The sequence below is a fragment of the Colias eurytheme genome, chromosome 13, assembly GCF_061535395.1.
Source record: "Colias eurytheme isolate Ceu_HAF_F1 chromosome 13, ilColEury1 Martin Lab GWU primary, whole genome shotgun sequence".
NCBI classification, from domain to species: domain Eukaryota; kingdom Metazoa; phylum Arthropoda; class Insecta; order Lepidoptera; family Pieridae; genus Colias; species Colias eurytheme.
In genome coordinates, this window is record NC_142992.1 from 4658010 (window position 1) to 4674576 (window position 16567).

At 30.0% G+C, this 16567-nt stretch overlaps 1 protein-coding gene across 2 annotated transcripts in view; it reads left to right on the forward strand.

Moving 5' to 3' along the window:
• Positions 1–1051: 1051 nt before the first annotated feature.
• The window catches only part of LOC149903359 (uncharacterized), a 71472-nt gene continuing 55956 nt past the window's right edge, over positions 1052–16567 (forward strand). For both annotated transcript variants that reach the window (XM_090108614.1, XM_090108615.1), the window contains exon 1: positions 1052–1300. The gene's annotated coding sequence lies outside the window, so the exon portion shown is untranslated. The remainder of the gene's footprint in view (positions 1301–16567) is intronic.

The following is a 16567-nucleotide window of genomic DNA, read 5'->3' on the forward strand; positions in this document are numbered from 1 at the left end:
TTTAAAAGTTTAATATTTCACATATTTTACATGCTTCTATAAAGACTACAGGATATTTTAATTTAAAATACGTAAACTTTCAAAGTTGTCCATAGGTACATTGTATCATATAAAAGGCAAAAAAAGCTTAGGGGAAATAAAAAATCCTGTCTTGCTATTCTATTTCAGAAAATTGTTATTAGTCCTCAATGTAATCATTACAATATAATGGCCAGTAACATTAAAAGGCGTTAAATAATAAAAACAAAACACAATGTAGTTTAAATTAGTTGGAAAGCATATCTAAATATTAGATGTCTCCTTGACCCAATACGGGGAGCTTTCCTGCACTAAGGAATAATTGAACTTATTGATTCCATTGTAACTCTAATTTTTCATAGATTAATTGATTAACGATACAATTTATATTTCCAACATTACCTACTTACTTATTAGAATACTTTTTTATATTAAAATTTAAAAAAGAAAGGAAAATGTGTGGTTTTCATTATTATTTTTTGTAATTAGATTTTGAAATGGTGTTATTGGAAATCAGGATACATAATATTATACATATCTTTGTTAAATTATTAATTACATTCGCTTATTCGATATAATTTGCGAGTAATTTTTTATAGGGGTAGGGAAGTATGAGGGCCATTTAAAATTCTTTAACTAGAACAAGTTTTATTTCCATGAATAAGTTACAACATTTCTAACCTCGTTATGAAATGTCATAAACAATAGAGCTATTTTTTTACACCCACTATAGCTATTAAGAAGTATATTTCTCCACAACTGCTTTCTTTTCCTACTCTAATAATGTAGGAAAATAAACTTTTATAGGCATGAATAAATTGTCGTACACTTCTGAATTCAGTAATACCTGTATCAGACATAGGCTTATATTAGAACTATAATAATACATCGCTGTGTTAAATTGACCTGTTTGCTCGGGGTGAATTTTTCCAATTTTCTATCGTAAAAACTAAGCTATTATGGGTTAACTTTGAATATACCCCAACGGAGCCGCCGCCCGCCCATTAGCTTCAGTTGAAGTCTGAATGCGCGACATAGAGCACGCGTCACGACGTTCGAGGCTCCGTGAATTTTTAATATCGATGTTTAATGTAGCTTTTCCTACACAAACCTCCCTTTGATCCACTCTATATTGACAATAGAATAATGTTTATTAGTTCTAAGTGATTTTAATGGAAGAATAAATTGTGTTTGTGAGTTTGAACGAATTCTTGATAAGTTTTCGAAGTGTACGCGAGTGGAGATAGTTGGGCTGGCGTCCTGAAATTTATTCATTGGACAGGTAAGTAATTAAATGTTTAATATATATTTTACAGTATTAAATTTTGCTAAAAATTTTAATAATTTAAAATAAAATAACTTTACATACTTAGTATTTAAATTATTTTTCAAATTTCAGTAACCTTTATATTGATACCCGTCGAAGTTAAAACTGAATTAATGGTATATTGTCTGTTCGACATTGTATTCAAGTACAAATATGATAAACTATGATAAGGTGAGTAGAGTCGTCATTACAAAAATGTCAGAATGTAATTACTTAGCTAAGTAATTGCCTTCATGTTCGTATGTTTTGACAAATGTTATTACTAATAAATTGAATATTTAACTTTCAACGGTACAATTAATACGTCTGGCTGAAGTTCAAAATAGATTATGTAGATATATTTTATTAAAATAACTCGCTATTAACATTATTAATCTACTTTTATATTATGGTATACATGTAACAGGTTTTATATGGCTGAAACGACTTCTAAAAAGGTGAAACCAAGACTACCCGTGGTGTGTAAATCTTTCACGCAATAACGGCTGGTCAGATTTTCGTGTAATTTTAAATTTGGAGAGAATAATAAATTGTAGTTTGAATAATGCATTTCTTCTATTCAAGCACCATACAAGTAAAGCTGAAATACCTATGTTCATCTAAATATAAATAAGAAGAAGATAGATCTAAATATAAATAAGAAGAAGATAATAAGAAGAAAAGTCTTTAATTTTTTTAACTGCCATAATATATTATGTAAGAGTATGTATGACTATAAGAGATCAATTACTTTTGTATAAAATAACTATTGGTTTCTGTAATTAGAGAAGTTTATTTAAGAATGTAATACTATTCACTATTCAGGGCTAGCTTTAAGTCGTCTATCAGTTGTACCTCCATTTTAATAAAATAATAATAACAATAAATCTTTATTAGCAAGCAGGCCAGGTACATTAAAAATTAACAATCTGTGTACTTACAAACTACTTAATTACTAAACCTACAAGCTAAAAGGAATGCCGCTCAGCATTTTACAGTGAAAGAGACTTTCACTGCAGAGCTGATTTTCAGCGACACCTTATTTGCATATTATCTAATTATAAAAAGATGTAATGTTAAAATTCAATACTTATAGGTTATAAATAAATAAAAATAAATAGAATAAAAAAGCATAATAAATAAAATCATAATTAGTAGTACTTATAAATAAATAATGTATATTTTGTTACGTGAATAAATATATAAATAAATACATATATTGAAGCCAAAACCAGACTAAGTGCGTAGATACAACGAGCAACGGAAAGTTAAAACGTGTTTCTGTTTGTGTAAAAGGTACGCTGTTAATTATTTGTAAATTTTGACTTTGGTAATACTATACAAGAAATAGAGTCCTCTGCCGTCTGTGAACTTATTTATGATTGAAATAAATTTCCTGAAAGCCAAGTTATGGAAAATTACAGTTAAAAATTAAGTTTATTAGGTACGAATTTTATCATATTTTTCAAACCAGAGCGCATTATTTTACGAGTATAGGTAGGTAGTTAGAATTTAATATTATAAATTAAATAAGAAATATGTAGAGCTTTTTTATATTGTGTAATACTTTAATGTATGTGCCTAGGTGTAGTCATGTAATTAAGATAAGTGTATGGCAAAAGTAATAGCCGCGATTTTCCTGAATAAATTTCATTAAAACCTTGGGTGCGACACATAGATAATTTTAGAATGCCTCTATCTACAAAAATGATGAATTATAATAATCATTACGTATATTTTTAAGTACTTAAATATTTAAAGGGTTAGGTACATATCTTCTAAAATGTGAGCTCAAATTTATTGCTGCAGAACTTTTTGTTTTAGAAGCGAAAAAACAAGTTTTGTATTTACTTACTTATGGAAAATATACTATTTTCAAACGATTTTTATTAACTGAATATAAAGTGCATTGGGGTGAAATAAAAACAAATAAGATACGCTAATTGGTGTACATTTAATTAATATACAGATTTATTTGCTACGTCTAGTTACTAAAAGTTTCCTTTAAAATGTTGTTTCTCTAAATAGCGAATAAAATTTAATTATTCACTATAAAATCCTAGTTCAGTCGTGAAATGGAGAAGCTTCGCGAACACAAGTGGGTTTAATGCATATTCAAACAAGACGGGAATTAATATTATAGTGCAGTCTATCAAAGAACCTTTTAGAATACTTAACTTTGATACTTGCTTTGGAAATAAAGTGCTATGTTGACGGGGAATATTAACACGAAAATATTCCATACAATAAAGAGATATACAATGCTTTTTATACAATATTTTGCTACTTATTAATTCCACTCTCATATAATAGTGTGACCCACAAAAACCAATAATAAATTAAGAAAACATACAGATAATTGAAATCGACGTTTAAAATTATTCTCTTTTACTGCTCTATCAGGATTGATATGTCTATTATTTTTGCAAAATACGATTAGAGAGTAGTTTGTTAACCCCTAGCAGGCTCAATCCTATTAAAAGAATAAAATTACAATACAATATGAGATTCTAATTTTAATACAAAACATGACTTTCACATATCATATTATGACCAAAAATATATCTAAGTATATAAAAAAAACTAATTTTAATAACTGAAATTAAACGAAATTGGAAACAAAGGTGGTAATAAAAGTACTTAGGTAATAAATTATGTAATTTTCATACACCTGCCAAAGACCTTGAAAATTAATTACATCAATGTACTGAAACGCTAAATACGGTAGGTTGTATAGACAGGCTTTACTACCAAAAAGAAATGAGAGTTTGTCACGACAAAACACTGGTTAAATTTATGTACTTTCACGGGTATAAAATCTAGTCTACCTTCATCGCACTTTGAATATTTTCTTCATAAACGTAAAAATATATTAATATTCATGTCAATGTTATGACGATTCTTAAAATAAAACTAAATATACCATATTTAATTTTGTACACTATCTCTTACAATGTTTGGGACAATTAAAATGTAACAATCCTCTCAGTTGAAGGCAATAAAAATAAATAATTAATTAGCTCTACTAAAATATACAAAGTTTCATTTAGCTTGAAGTTAATGTGTCTTAAGTTTATTACCTTCTTTACAATTCAATCATAATAATTATTTAGACAAACTAACCTTTGTAATGGTTTTGGTAAAAGCATAAAAATTAAAATTCCGGTATTAGTAAAGTTACCAATAGATTAGAAAGACTATTATAATTCTTAGATGGAATACTGCTACAATATTATATCAATTCAATCTAAGAGATATCTCGTCGATAATTTTATTCAAAGGCAATCCGATTGACTAAAATTCTATTACTAGTCGATTTAAGCTCACGATCATTCCATTGTCTCGTCTTTATTATTTATTCGTTTCTTATAGTACCTACATATTCACATTTTTTGAGTTTTATTCACATACATTTCAATTGGAATTGGTGACACATCTTTTCTGTTTATTATTTTAGAAAATTTAGGTCACGTGGAAGAGGGATCATGATGAGAAGCCATGTACGAATACTAAGTCATATGGCATGCTTAATGCTTATGTGTTTTATATCGTGAATTATAGCTTAATATTAGCTTTTAATGTTACAACGAGTTTGTTCTTAAATACCATGTATGGTATTTGATAACTATTGTGATGTGCCATTTGTGGTCCATTCAAAGTGATGTAGGGTTTATAATACCTAAACAATACCTAATATGAAAACAACAACTCGTTCATTATTTTTGGCTACGCGTGGAATCTTATATTATTTATTTATTTATTATTTATTTATTTCTAAAAGGTACCTTACAGCTAAACATAAATTAAATAGAACATTATACAATACTATACGCCAATTACAAGGTACACCAATAACAATACGAAAAATATAAATAAAAATAAATATAAATATATAAATTATGACATCAAAAGAGCCAGGAAACATTACTTGAAAAACTTACGTAAATGACAAATTCTTTTGAAAACCCACTCGAACTTTAATTATAATTCCGCTTGAACTTGAATTATTAAGCGAAATAGCATTTTAATAACAGTTTTATATTTAATCACTAGTTAGAATCCACTATCTCGCACCGTTTAACTATTTTTATTGGGGTTTAACAATTGAAATTTAACTGTGAATAAATAATTATTGTAAAAAAAGACAATTCTTTTCTGTAAAGGGTCTAAATTTAAAAACATTGTCTAAGATGAGAGTAATTAGAGACAGTTCAATCGCTATTCAAGATACGAGAATTAAAGGCCAGTTAAACCTTGCGTTTACCATTTCTATGTTGCAAAATCAAGCAAAGAAACAACATTCTGTTTTACAAATTTTCAATAAAAATTGTAAGTGCAGCACTATTGTTGTTGAGACGCGACCAAGAGACGCGACAAACGTCGATTGACAGGCATTGTCCCGTATTGCAAGGACGCAAAACATGTAATTTGCATTTCCTCACTATTTTCAACAAAGTTAATAAATCGACGTCTGAAAGTTTCCATCTATAAGTAGATACTGATACTGGGTATATTGGATAGAATAAATTTTTAAATAGGTGAGTCAGTTCTTAATCCACATATATTTCGGAAAATTGTAATAAAGTAACACTGAAAATGTTTTGATACCGTCGTGTGTAAGGTTGTACATATTTATTTGATAAAACATGTACAGTTTAAATCAATATCTCCACTGAAATTTTCTCTAATTGAGCGATTTAAAAATGACTTTTACAAAAAGGTATTTTATATAAATTATTAAATAAGTATTTATAAATAAATAAATAAATACTGATAAATAAATAAATAAACAACAGAATACAAATATGGTATAGATGTACCTAACCTTTGGAGCTAAAGAAAATTATTACGATTTCAGTTTGTCCATCTGTTTTTTTCCCACTGAAACCAACTGTACCGAACGTGACGATATCATCACGGATTGCGTTTTTATAAAGAGAAATGAATGCGCAATACATTTATTTTAGATACAACTAAAGATGATCTACAAAAAATGTCATTTAGTGCGAATATACTGGCAACAGCTGGACATGTAGTTCTATAAATAAATAAACATTACTGGATACAGTTCAAAAGTCGTAGATAATACGTAGCCAAAGTTAGGCTAAGCTTGCTGAATATTGAAACTGCTATCATATCCTAACCAATGTTTAGAAGATCGATAGTTTCCTAAAACTATTAACAGAGAATATTATAGTACGCTAAGTAGCCTAAACCTTTGTTTTAGTTTCGTGGGTTGATGATTTGAAGTTCTTGTGTATGTATATACGGTTGTTAAATAATATATAATATAAAGAATAGGTACTTCAATATCAGTATTAACATCTTATTATTGATAAATGATATCAAATAATAGTTTTAACAACATTGTTATATTATAATGCTTATTCCTATGCTGCAGTTTCTATTTCACCTCAAAAAATTATCAATTATTCGAAAAGTTTTTGTTTATCTATCTTCATCTCTGCACTTTATTTAAAAGATATAAACAAAATGGTAAATAAAATATGTAACTCAACCGGAAGCATCAATAACCTGAATAAAATGATTGGACTATTATTTTGTCAAAAACAAATTTCGTTTAGGAAGACTTTCCATATGACAATCGAATTGCTATATTGTAATTGGCCAATCATGTTTATCGACACGCATGTAGAAAAATATAGGTCCCGTGTTGAAACGCGAGCAAAAGCAAATAAAATAATAATTAACTTGACATCAATACGATGATGACTAATGAGACGGACTGACAAGTTTTTATACTGTGGCACAATAAGTACTTGCTCGCCGTTATTGCTCAAAATTATTAGAAATTTATCTACTGTTTGATATGATGATGATTTTGGCAGAAATTTTAATGTCAACGAGAGGAATATTCCCACTCAACATAGAAATGTAAAATTAGACGGAGCAAGTGACCAATTCGTTGGAAAACCATGCATATGTCTAACTTCAGAAGAGTAATATTTTCTAATGCCAACATGTTTTTGTTTCTCTCTGGTCCTATATTATCGTTCTTATACTCTCTTACGCTAGGGTTTGTTATATAAAACGGGTCATTAACTTTCTTCCTTGACATTTTCATGAAACTCTACATAGCGAGCAGCCTCGCGAAGCAATTTAAATAATATAAATAAATTGCGTTTAAAATCCGATCAAATGTATTTAATTTCTAAAAGCTCACGTCGTTTATTGACTATCGAATGGTAACTAGCATTTGGTAATTGTAAATGAAGTCCTGTATGAACCTGTTAGGTGAGATTGGGCTTGAATTATGCGACGTTATAATAAAGTGTGACTAATCAGGACACGAGAGTTGATACATGGTCGCTACATTTGCGTTATCTAATTCAATTTATGGTCTGTGATAGTTCCTTATTACATATATATTTAAATTATTATAACTCTTTAAAATTTATGAACGTTATCATAAAACGCATGTGCTTTATTATAATTTTTTGTTTCTTAATGGTATTAAATTTTGCTTTAAAACTTCTCTAGTACGGGATTATAAATTTCTAGGCGATTGATTTACTTTATTACTGAAAACCAACTGAAAACCAACGTTAGAATACTTCACGGAGCACATTGTCATTGATACGTTTTATAAAATCGATAAACAATGAATCCTATTCTCCACTACAAAGCCTTAACAATATTTTAGATATTGTACCATCACTCCTAATTGTTCCATATCAAATTTCCGTACCGCACAGGAAGTTCGGGTCAGCGTAGTAAATAGATTCTGACGTAGCAAGTAAATCATAGTAATAGTTGTTAGTAGGTACATGGAGCCGAAGCCCGGTAATTCTGTTTATGCATCAACGATTAAGCGTTTGTTACTCAAAATTGTATGGTATCGCGTGTCCACCCTTTATCCATTTAGCGTATTTAGTTTATTAGTGCATACCGCTCAATGGGTAGTTACTTATTTGTAAAATATCGTATACGAAGAGGTGCTTTGATTTCATTTTTATGGTGAATGTTTTCTCTGATTTGTGTTTAGAGATTTTTTCAAATATCAACCTACAATAATGGACAGTAGTTTTGTTCTAGTATTTATTTAATCTTGAAATATAATGTTTTATTTTATAGGTAAAATAAGAGCTCTATGAAATAAACACAAAAGTACCTATACTTGAAGGCATTTGAAATTATATAAAATAATTGTTTTGTTTATTGAAAGTATTGGTACCTACCTATCTAGTATAAAAAACTAAATGTATAAAATTCTATTGAATGCTGAACTAGTTAATTAATTTATCAATTGTTCTTTTTAACTTTAACATTCAAACATTTCGACAAAGAATATTTCGCAATAATGTTTTACAAAGAACCCGTTCTGTAATCTAAATAGATTTAAGAGAATTCATAAATCATTATGCTAGAACTTTTAGATTGACGTTTTGTTAATTAAACGATCCATTTTTAAAGGCGTAATTTCGGTTTCCATTGGCGATCGCAGAGAATCAAGTTTGCTTAAAAAAGAAATTTCCATTTATTTTTAAAGTACAAAAAATTGTACTAAATTTTAGAAATATTTTTAATAATTTATAGGACGTAATACGTAATTGAAATGTACAAAACAATTTCTGATTTATTCATTACCTATGCGTTTGGATAACGACCACATTAGAATTACACTACTAAATTATTAGACTACAAGCCCACATATGAAAAAAATATGGGTCAAATGAACCACCACCGGACATATCTAATACGAAAGAAGAGCAAAAAATAATAAGATTCATCACTATGCCGTCACTTGTAAGCTGTCCAACTGAGTGCAGATGAGAATTGAAAAGTACAGGTAGACTCGGTAAATTTTGGTCATATATTTTTGTACGGCATTCTTAACCATCGATAGATCCATTAAAAATAATAAGAAACCGCTCAGTGCCGTACAAAAATGTTGGTCCACCAAGTCGGAATTTTAATTTAATTTCCGAGAGTTACCGGGGGTAAATTTGGTCATTTGACCATGTACGGCATCTGTGTCATACTATTGCTATACTGCTTTTAATCCATTATTCCGCAACGCCGTACAAAAATCATGGGGACAAGGGGAAAAAATCGAGAGTTGCAATCCCCTCTCTTTCCCCACTCCAGGGGGTCATTTGACACAACACGAAATAAATTTATTTTTAAAGTATTTTATGCATAGATAATATTTTTTCATGTGCCGTACATTTTCGTTGGTTCAAAGGGGAAAAATCTGAAAAAGAAAAAATCCATATAACGAAATGTTTTTGATAATAAAATATAAATATACATTAATATTAAGAAGCTCGAGGTGGTTAATTATCACCTTGGAAAGTAGGAGTCAAGTGGAATGGACTCAGTTAAATTGATGAACTAATAAAAAAGCTATGAACGAAAAGATGTGAATTATATGCAATCAGCCCATGAATACAGGTAAAGTCACAAGCAAATGCTAGTATTATATACATATTCAAAAATCAAAATGTACAAGTAAAGCGCTTTCAAATGATACCAAACACGGCATATTTATCTTAACTTTATTTTTTTACTCTGTATGTTTTGTCCGCTAGAGGGCGCCACATTAGATTTTGTGAAACCCCATATAGCCTTTAGCTAGCTGGTCGCTGGTTATCCAGTGAACAATTCATATGCTTCTAATGATATGTTATTTGTCGAATTCTGATAAGTAGTTTAAAAGTTACGAGGGAATAGATGAACATACATACATGACCTGTCAAAACCATAACCCTCCTTTTGCTTTGCCGTAGTTGGGTAAAAATATGTTAATGCCGTACTGTATCAAATGGCCATAAAGCACCCTTAAAATTGTAGCTTTCGTCGCTTTCATCAGCCTAAAAGATGTGGTCTGCACAAAAATGTACGGCATCGTTTTTTCCTAATTTATCTATGTTAATACTATTTAAAACAACGAATAAAGCGTAGAAAACTATTATATTTCATTAATCTACGATGTTTAAACTTTAACAAAATTTCTGGTTTTGCATTTCTCTATAACTTTTTTTAGAACGGTTTCTTTTGAACGGCAATACTATACAACAATTGAATTTTACAATATCATGTTAAAAAAAAAGTTCCCGTACAGGGTCAAATGACCTTACAGCTCTTTATATCAAGAATTCGATGAAATTAAGATGATTATTGGTATACATTTAAAAGAACAATTATTTTTTGACGGCATTGCTTTTAATAGTACTTTTGAGTGCTAGATAATGTTTTGGAACCGAAGCCGTACTTAGTCAAATGACCCCCTGGAGTGGGGAAAGAGAGGGGATTGCAACTCTCGATTTTTTCCCCTTGTCCCCATGATTTTTGTACGGCGTTGCGGAATAATGGATTAAAAGCAGTATAGCAATAGTATGACACAGATGCCGTACATGGTCAAATGACCAAATTTACCCCCGGTAACTCTCGGAAATTAAATTAAAATTCCGACTTGGTGGACCAACATTTTTGTACGGCACTGAGCGGTTTCTTATTATTTTTAATGGATCTATCGATGGTTAAGAATGCCGTACAAAAATATATGACCAAAATTTACCGAGTCTACCTGTACTTTTCAATTCTCATCTGCACTCAGTTGGACAGCTTACAAGTGACGGCATAGTGATGAATCTTATTATTTTTTGCTCTTCTTTCGTACTAGATATGTCCGGTGGTGGTTCATTTGACCCATATTTTTTACATATGTGGGCTTGTAGTCTATATTACGTCACGGAAGTTGAATTTATGCGTGCGGAAACAAAATGTCAAAGTAAGGAGCGATAAAGAAAGCCTAAAAGGTGGGTATTACAGAAACTCTTTAAGTTTTTCAACGGAATGTTTCCTTAGGGATATGATAAAGAATGATAAAGGAAAGTGTGCGAATATCAATACATTGTAAATTTATCGACTCAGGGCGCTTGAGTTTTTGAAATGATAGGACGTAATGATAGGACGTAGGATATTTGTACGATATTTACTTCGCCTGTGGCTGTTACCAGAATAACTAAAGTTTGTTCTATTCAATATAATATGGTAAATATCTACGTCTTATAATAATATTGACTTCGTTCACATTTAACATTCTAATATGTACAAACTAAATATATTTGCGTACTTATTGAATATAAATAGTTGATACACGATACTTATTGACTGCGATGACTACTTGTACTGCAATATCGAAAAACTTTTTAATTGCACTAAAAATGTTTGAAATGACGGATTTGTATAATAGACGACGAATAGACGAGGAATTGCAAGGAGGATATAATACATACCTTAATGTTTCAGTTTTATTCAAAAACAAAATATATTTTTTTAATTCCGCCAGTAGGTAAAACGTAAACTGACGTGCCTAAGCCCCTCTCAGCCGGCTTTAAAAAATTGTTTCATTATTCAGTATAATAGGGCTCAATTTTAATCAGACATCATTATCAAAGTTTGAAACGCAAATTTCTAAGCATCTTTTGAAATGAAAAGATATAATCCAACGCATTTCCTGTCCGTTCTTAATAGAAATATATTATTTTCATTTAGATGTTACAATTGTGATGAGTAACATTTGACGTTTGTGCTATTTTAAATTGAGTAACTGAAGGGATATTTTTACTTTGACGCGACGTGTTCTAGATATGTCAGTTGAGCTTCGAATCAAGATGTAGGAACCGACTACCGAGCTAGTTATAGTTGCTACAGGAGAATTTAAGAGCAAGCTTATAAGTATAAGTATAGTATATTTGACTCTTCATCATTGACCTAAATGCTGCAGAACTGTCGCTTAACATGCTAATAGTATAACGAAGTCTAGTCAGATTTAGCCTCGAGTGTATCGCAGAAATAACCAACATTTAAATCTGGCTGAACTTTTAACATGTAAAATGTACGTCCATTTTAGATTCACGGCCAGTTTTTTATTTTATATTACTTTTCTACCTATCCTTTTCAAAGGTTTTGAATTAATTGGCAGCCAATTTTATTTTGTGCTCAATAAAAAATATTTTATTTCTATTTATTTTTGTAGAAAGAGTTATTTTCATAACGCAATTGCGAATGTTTCTTATTTATTTATTAACCATCCACAAGATTGTAGTTTTCACTAGGGAATCGTTACGTCGAAGGTAACTTTAACCCGAATTACTTCATTTATGGACGATTTTTATGTGAAAGCAAATGTATTTTTATTCTAAGATAAAAGGATAAAAATCAGAAAGGTAGTAGGTATGTGATTGTTCTTAGCATTATACGAATATATTTATATGAATGATTAACTAATTTATAGGAATTTCCTTTCAAATTTATTGCAAAATGAAGCAGAAAATATGTTATTTTCAAAATATTAGAGATATCTACTCAATTAAATAATGGTTTCTATCCATTTTGTTATTTATTTAATGAAATAAATACTCTTATTCCTATAATTCATAATGAAAACATAATAAAGAATGCGTTAGTTAGAAATTTTGATTATGCTAAGAAAATTAAAGTAAATTATAATTGAATAGTGGAGATTATATTTTATTCGGATTGCCTATATTTGTGATGTGAATATGAGAGGTGTTTGATGATAACACAATGAATAGAAAGAACGTACCGTGAGAACATTATATAGTACTAGGTTTCCGCCCGCGGCTTCGCCCGCGCAGTCAATTGCAAAGAAAAACCCGCATAGTTCCCGTTCCCGTAGGATTTCCGGGATTCCGTAATTTTCCCGGGATAAAAAGTAGCCTATGTCCTTTCTCGGGTATCAAAATATCCCCATACCAAATTTCATGAAAATTGGTTCAGTAGTTTAGGCGTGATTGAGTAACAGACAGACAGACAGAGTTACTTTCGCATTTATAATATTAGTATGGATATGAATAATAGAAGAGTCATTTGTAATTATAATACTGCTATCCAACATCAATATTATAAAACATATACTTAACAATACACACATTAAAATCGTAGGCTAACGCACTTTCGTCCTTGGAAGAACAGTAGACCGTACCATTAATTTGTAAAAATCGATCTATTAAATAGTTAAACGATATTGATAGGTAAAATGTTTGATGTGTTTAATAATGGTATAAAACAATACTCATACTTTTATAAAATTATATTTCTTTTCGATAAATCTTCTAAGAGAGACTTGAGGTGTCAAATGTGAATGAATAAATGAATACCTATCCTTTATTGCTATTAAAATAAAAAACAACAGTATACAATATATTTTTAATAAGCAAAGGGCGACCTTATTGTTAGCTAGCGATCTCTACCAGGCAACCTTTACAGTATAGGAAAGAAATAAAACAAGACGTGGGTGAGCATAAGATAGAGCGATTATTGTAATTAAAGTCTGAATTTATGCGCTAAAGTTATTAGCTGTTTTCTTTAAAAATTTCATACACAAATTCGTTTTTTTGTATTTTTATTTAATAGGTAATTTATTTCCTTATTTATTGTCCCTATTTAAAGCGTGAAATCGAACAATTTATCTTCTAATTAGTCAACTTAATCAAGATTAATGAACATGGCGCCTACGTTTGATGAAAAGCCATAAAGTGTATTAAAATATAATGGATATTTTGAGGGTAATTGAAAATAATGATTAGTATTGAAAACAATTTTAATAAAATTTAGGTAGGTATATCGACTATCAATTTAGTATATTTAGTTACATGTTTAAAAATTATGATTATTTTATTATTTATTTATTTATTTATTTAACACTTTATTGTGCAATAAACCAGATACATAAAATAAAAGTTTACAATAAACAAAAGCACAAAGGGCGGCCTTATCACTATGCAGTGATTTCTGCCAGGCAACCACGGGGAGAAGGCAAAGAAGCGAGATAATAAATTGAGAAACAGAAGAAAAAAAAATTATTGGATTGAGTAGAAGTAATTATATAATACAATAAAATGCATATACAAGATACACACAACATACTATACATTATAATAAACTAATTATATTAATACAACTAAAGACACACATACATACATATTATATAATATACTATATACAAATACATACAAAATAGTAGTAACTATATAATTAAAAATATATATAAATATACTAATACTAGGTACATAAATATAATATACTAATCCGAATTAAAAGCAGTTGAGAGATAATGGTTACGAACTTGATATTTAAAAGAGGATAGGGAAGGAGCAAGTCTAATTTTTAAAGGTAAAGAGTTCCATAACTTGACAGCAGAGACAGCGAACGAACCCGCGTAGAAATGAGTGCGTTGAGAGGGGATAGACAGAATACGTCTATCCACTGATCGAAGAGAGTAGTTTTCACAGTGTAGAAAAATGAAGTAGTTTTTAAGGTAGGAAGGAGAGGAGGGATCAAAGAGGATACGGTAGAGTAATTGAAGGCAGTGGAGGTTACGTCGGAGGCGAATAGGGAGCCACTTGAGCCGTTTGCGGTAGTCAGAGACGTGGTCGAATTTTCGAAGGCCAAATACAAAGCGAATTAAAAGATTTTGTAGACGCTCAAGTTTCTCCATATTCTCAACCGTAAGGACAGGAGAACACACATCCGCATAGTCGAGGATAGGGAAAAGAAGGGATTTAGCTAACATAATTTTAGTTGGGACAGGCAAAAAGTTACGTAGTCGCCGGAGAGTGCCAGAAGCCGCATACACCTTTCGACTGATATCTTGCAGGTGATGAGACCATGATAGCGTTTGGTCGAGTGAAATACCTAAATTTTTAACCACCTTACAATACGGAATTGTGACGCCACCAAGACAGACACTGGGCAACGCACCCCAGTCAATTTCAGAGACGAGATAAGGACTACCAATTATAATCGCATGACTCTTTGCGGGATTGATTTTAAGCCCGAATTCGTCACTCCAATTGACTAAGGTTGCTAGTTCGACATTGATATGGTGGATAGCACTGGGTAAGTTATTGAGTGATGCCTGGGTGTAGATCAGTAAGTCGTCCGCATACATATGGTAGAGAGAAGTGAGGCGCGAGGTTATTATCTCTGACAGTAAAATAATTTGTTAGAAAATTTGTTTAAAAGTTATCATAACTTGAAAAAAATGAATTTTATTTAGGACAAGTTTCATGTCAAGATAGCTGCAGGTACAACATATTATTATACATGCAATAATTATCCCTTGTTCATAACTTTTGATAAAATCGTATCAATATTTAACAAAATGGGGAATATCATTTATAGATAGATTTGCAATAAAATAAATATGTAAATTAATGATTTTTTTCAATAAACCGATGATAATTTGCAAATCCCTTTAATATTACAGTTTTTTTCTGTTAAATTTGCTTTTTTGCTCCCATTTTCTGTGAATAATGTCATATATTATTGTAATCATATTAGGGAAACCGCTCGTTATGCAAGCAAGATGTAGAAATGTGTGAGATTGGCTGTGACATATTCGTACCTACATAACTGGTATTATGTTAGTATTAAGAAATGTTATTCGAATTCAAAAATTTCCATTCGTGAAGTAATATCGACTATCAAGAATTCTAATAATAGCATAACATTTATAATAAGAACTTTGAAAAACTTAACCTCGGACGAGTTCTATGATTAATTTTAAATATTTAATTAAAAAAAATACAAAAAATTAGTTATAACCAGTGTTTAAATATTCAAATTATTATTTATAATTAAGGTTTGACCTTTTTCTAAGCACAGTTTTGCGTTAGGTAACACTTAAAGTTCTATCATAGCCAGGGGTAAAATAATAGCTAATTTTTGTACCACGCCATTAATTTTAATGAAAACCTTATAACATAGTGCTTTGACAACGGCTACGCCCACTAAATAGGCAGGTAATAATTCTTTCAGATAAGCTTTTCCAAACAACTTTCACGATGAATCTAAATACCTATTAGAAGACAATTTTCTTGGAAATCTGTAGTTCAAAAAAATGATATGTTTCATGACGTCACAAGGTATGTCGTCCCAAAAATGTTATTACTTATGAATTATGATGTTACAAAATAACAGAACTTTGTTGACCTCACCGATTCGTAAATAGGTAAAATTTCAAAACAATCGAATCAAAGAACGACGACTGTCGCATTCTGTTTCATCCGGACAACATTTCTATTTATATTAATAAAAATAACACTGCTTTCATTAACTTATAAGTGGGAGTTCACAAATCATACACTTACTATATTGTATTTTTAACAGCAATAATTTCTTGCTTTCATCTAATTACATAATATAATATTATTATTACAGACTTTTCTTCAACCTTCTACTACAATTACA